Source organism: Sinohyriopsis cumingii, chromosome 13 (genome assembly GCF_028554795.1).
Source record: "Sinohyriopsis cumingii isolate HCF-2022 chromosome 13, ASM2855479v2, whole genome shotgun sequence".
Taxonomy (NCBI): Eukaryota; Metazoa; Mollusca; class Bivalvia; order Unionida; family Unionidae; genus Sinohyriopsis; species Sinohyriopsis cumingii.
Genome location: NC_142973.1, coordinates 29,703,255 through 29,708,734, shown reverse-complemented (window position 1 = coordinate 29,708,734; position 5,480 = coordinate 29,703,255).

Below are 5,480 nucleotides of genomic sequence, written 5' to 3'. Positions count from 1 at the left end.
CACCCATCGCTTCCTCAATCGGAATATTTTCGGCCTTCATTGTCGTCACTGCGACAGAGTCACTAAAATCGATTTAGAGAAATCACCGAAAGTTTGTTCTGTCGTATCCCGGGAAAATGAGATATGCCCTCAAGCCCGTAGGTTTTCAATAAATTATATCGATTTGAAGACTTGATTGATTGATTACTGGGATTTACGTCACGTGAGCCTAAAACGGCATGTGCGACGGGTGTATTCCCTCACAGCGGGAAGCTAAATGTTCCTGGGGGAAGGAATTGGTGCCACATCCACCAGGCGTTTATGTGCTCAAAGAGCACTGCTAATTTAGCCGTCAGGTCGAAGGACAGTAAATGTCATTAACGACCTGAATTAAGGGCTTTCATGAGTGTGACTGGGCCAACTTGAAGACATTACTATAGCTAGATAACATATACTCGCTAACAGCAAGGATTCATGCTATAAAAACCGCATGATTCCTTCAAATTCGTCTTTACAAATTTGCTGGGATAAAACTTAAAAGTGTAGATATTTCAATATATATCTTTTCATAAATTCTGCTCATCGCACATCATAGTTTTCTGGTAGACCTATCCCCTCACCAATCCCTGACAGTTATTACCCACTAGCGATTTTTATAATGAAAAGCATCCAGGATAAATGCACAAAACGGAGTCATTTCATTCATTGATCTATAATCCCAAACTCGATTGTCACCAAGCGGTCTATAAATTTGTCGTCTTCTTCGCGTTTCAAACCAAACTAGAAATTTCAATGCAAACAATCATTCAGTGTCATTTTCCGGTTGCTGAAAAAGTTCATTTTTAGTGAAGGATGGATCCAATATCTACATCTAAATAGAAGGTAATATCTAATTCTAATATTTCCCAAAAACTGCAAAAAGGCGAGGGGACATGCCCTTATATCTCACAATACCGAAAAATGTAAGGAATTATGCAGAACTTATGGAAGACTATAAATTCTACATCACTCCAACTTCATATGTTCCGGTGTATTAGAAAACCAATACTATTTAGGCATTATGAGAGTGCAGAATACAGGCAATATTTACTTATCTCCGTAGGTTAAGAGATCAAAAACACACCTCCAAAACTACAAATTTCACAAAATCAGGTGCTTTTAAGCAACCTAGTATCACATTATGGTGGCGCTCTACAGTTTCGCATTTTGCCTTAGAATTTTAAAGAAAAAGAATTTCCCTGGCTTTCCTCACTGGTTATACTGGCTATTTAAAAAAAAAAGACCTTGTATATCTAAGGTATAATTCAAAGAACCTTTAATTCCCTTTATTTTGGTGTATGATTTATGGGTGTGATATGGGTTAAAGAGTATACATCTTGGCCTTACTTCAGATGTGCATCTTTCAAAAAAGTGCTAGCTCCACTTGGTCATTTTCACTTCCTGAACTTAGAGGTAAACTGCATTTAAAAAAGAGTCGATAACTTTTGTTTAGATTTTATATATTTGGTAATTCATTCATTGCACTTTCAGAAGCTGGTATTGTCTAATCTGCCAAAGTTCATTTTCCCTATTGTAATAGACACTATGGAAAGTGTACTTTAGACTAATTCAGGCGGATTTTTTTTAGCACAAGGGAGCACTCATTTTAGTTAGCTGTGTGCTTAGACCATGGTCAATTTCCAAAAGTACAATATCCAAAGAAATATCATCCACATTACATTAATGTAGCATAGTTATGCCAACATTCACTCCACTGTGCATGTTTTAAATGCAAACAACTTCACCTTATATACGTCACTCTCTCAAAAGTACATTACTAACTGGTGAGCGCCCCCTATGGCATTGCGAACTATATGCAAGATTTACTTGCCTCCGAAAATAAAGAGCTTTGCAAAGTGCAAAACTACGCACCTCCGAAAATGAAGACTTCACAACGGAAATGCTCCACTCAGCATCTGGATTTCGACGCTCTGCAACAGCACATATTAACACACCTTTTTATAATAATAAAAAAAAAAAAAGAATTCTGCTTAGTTTGAAATCACTTCCAAGAAATATATTAGACTGCTTTCATTAAGTCATGGAAATTTACAAAGCAATTGGGCCGCGTGTTTAGAACTAATTTGTTGCTTTCAACATACAGACTTGACCTCAGAGCTGGTCGGCGTAAGGATGGTATCTAAAATTGGACATTAAACCACCAGATAGCAGGGTTGCTTATTGAGCTGTTATGGCGCAGAGTGCCAAAACTAAAGTGACAATGGAAGTATTCCAATGATCATGGGCAATTTTGTGCTTTTCAAAAACACGTTGTGACTTATAAGGGGCATAAACAAATATTTACAGCTTTGGTAGCGAACCTTCCTCCTTGCTGCCCGTACTGTTTTTACTCAGAGATTGGTATTGGCGCCGGGTAATTATTTCTCTGACACTGGCGCTTGCCTATTTCAACAAGATAAAAACAACGATTATCTTTATTGACTCTGATACTGCTAGAGTCGTGGGTAAGCTCTTTTCAGGCACTTCACCTCTAACCTAGTTATTACAACAATTACTATACGGTTAACGTCTTGATTTGTCGCTTCTCTATCTTGTCTTCTTTCTCTGAGTACGGTACGCTTCAGAATCCCAAATCATCGCACCCTTCACACACACACACACACACACACACACTGGTACCACGTGACCTATTATGTTACCCGATGATTATATTCGTCACTGGATCATATCATTCTCAATACGGGGATACCAATCAAAACGGCGGACTTAAGATGCAGGTGAAACTTGGTAAATTCCCGAAGTCTGCAAGAAATGCGTCCCGCATTTAAAAACTAGCAAAACCACTTGTAATACTATAATGGCATTACATTAACCAGCAAATCATTAATCACTCAGAAACATTTTACACGATGCATTGATTCACACTGATTTGACAGTTGATAGAGCAAATTATTTACAAGACACTTCAAGCATTTAGACGAGGATATAATCATCCGTGCAGTATGGAACTATAATCATCCGTGCAGTATGGAACATGTTGTTCTCGGCGAGGTCGTGCTCTTCAAATTGACAATCCGTTTCATCGCCGTCAGTTTTGTCCGTAATCGTATCACCACATGGTTCAGGCAAGTCTATATTTCCGACGTTCTGTGCAGTCTCGTGCGCATCGACATCCTCTGCGACGTGTGGCAGATTCGATTCTCAAGTTAGTAGATGATTAGGCCGATAAATCAGTCATTCACCTGTGATGATATTGATTTTCGGGTGAGGGGCTGATATCACCTATTCATTAAAAAGCTGCAATTATCTGCATTCAAATTTGGCTGCACACATCGCTTTATATTTCAAACACTTACTGGTATTTCTCGTGGCTGTGTAGCTACCGTCGGCTGAGGAGTTCTTTTGGTGACATGTAGATTATATTTTCTGAGCAAATCATATGTTTGGTGACTTGTAAATCCACACGGAATAGCACAACCATCTGCCCTGTGGCCATTTTGAATTTCGCGCTTGGTATGGTTGTTACCAATAACCGGTATATGTCTAAAGTGTACGCGGGTTTGTTCCGAAATGATTTGCATGCAGCAAAATTGCATATTTTAATGAATATTTGACATCATACCCACAACATCGTCCATCAGTATCAACGCAGATGTGTGGGGTTGATTTATCGGACTAGCAGCTGATTAGAGCAAAGCCGCGTGCGGTCACCATGTATAATCTGTGTACTTCCGTTTCTCCCATAGTTCACCTTGTACGTGACTTCAGTCACTTTGTCTAAAACCTTGAACGGTTCATATCAGTGACTCAAAAGCTTGAAAGACAAACCAATATTTCGTTGAGGAAAGAACACATACACTTTGTCTACTGCTTTCAATATTTCTCAGGGCAAATGGCTGTCATGACATCGTTCTTCAACTGCATGGTACCTTTGATATTTTTCCATTTTTCTTGCTAGAGCGTGTGAATCTTCGCTCTCTCAACTCCCATATCCAACTACACTCGGGCGTGCGCTTCATATCAGTGGAGATTTGATACGTGATGTCCAGAGGGGTAGAAACTTCTAGTCCAAGCATCAACATGTTTAGAGTGAAGCCGTTTGTATCATGCTCAACAGAACGGCATGTCATCAGTACGTAGGTATGTACTTTTCTCATCCTTGCGACAAAGAAATCTACCTCTTTTGCTAACCATATTTTTCCTATTTCATTCTGGTTATCTGTGTCCCTTCGTCTCAATCATGGTGTCGACGCGCAGAGCTACTTTAAAAAAAGAAACCCTTGATGTCTTCTGCTTTGCCTGGCAGAGTTGTTATAAAACCCACGACAACAACAATAACAAGAGACAAAAATAAATTCACTCATAAAGCAATTTAAGATATCTTCAACTTTGATAACACATCACACAAAACATTTTCACACACAGACACACACGCAAGTCGAGATATTTGACAGCTCCAGACACACGGGAATATATAGCTAGATTTTACTAGATAATTATTCAGATTTTCATAAAAGAGTGCAAAACATTTTGACCTTTATCTAGAGTCTAGAGTGATAAATAATAATAGTATTTGACGAATACCGTGTTTTGAATATACTAACTAAATTGCAGAAGTGCAAGATTATTTTAATTTAGTTGGAAAAAGAAAGTGTCTCCCCACTCGACATAGCATGTTGGGGAGACAAGTAATAAAACCCCTTGACTGGGATTTCCTTGTCTCGGTCCAAATCCCAAACATAGATTCTATTATTCTTATTCTCACCCATGTGACAGAGAAATCTTGCTTTTTTGTTAACCTTATTTTTCCTATCTCAGTCAGGTCATATCGGTCACGGTGTCCACCCGCTAGGAAATATTTTATCTAGGGATGCAACGATTCTTGTCTTCTGCTTGGCTTGTTTTCCAATCAAACAAAAGCGCCGACACTTTAGGAAATTTACCGAAAGAGTGTTTGGAGCAGAGAAACAACTAACTTAAAATAGATTTTATGGGCACCAGTTGGGGAGGAAAAAAAAGCTTAAGCCACTAATGAACAAAATGGCTATTTTCAGCAAACTTGTCAGAGTTGGCTTCTAAACGCATTAAAAACTCGAGCGTGAGAAAATATTTATGTCAGAAATTAATAGAAAAAGATTGTTCCAGACACACGGGCTATACCGATCGCTCGCCAGAAAAATCCCGACTCGCTCAACAACTACCGAAAACTTCGTAACAACCAGAAATATCCAGAAATATGTTATGTCAAATATCCCCATTAAGTCCCGGTTGAATCAAAGATATACATGCAATCAGAAATGACAAATCATGCGCTTACCAAGCCGACATGACAAATCATGCACTTACCAATCATTTATCCGTCCACACGTTATTCCACAAGCAGATTGCCCTGTTCCTTGCATCACTAATAGCAACATGTGCCATATTTCCAAAACAGCAAATATCATTTTTGTTAGGAAACAGTGAACCTGAAAGTTCAAAACATGGTTATCCGCTAGGGA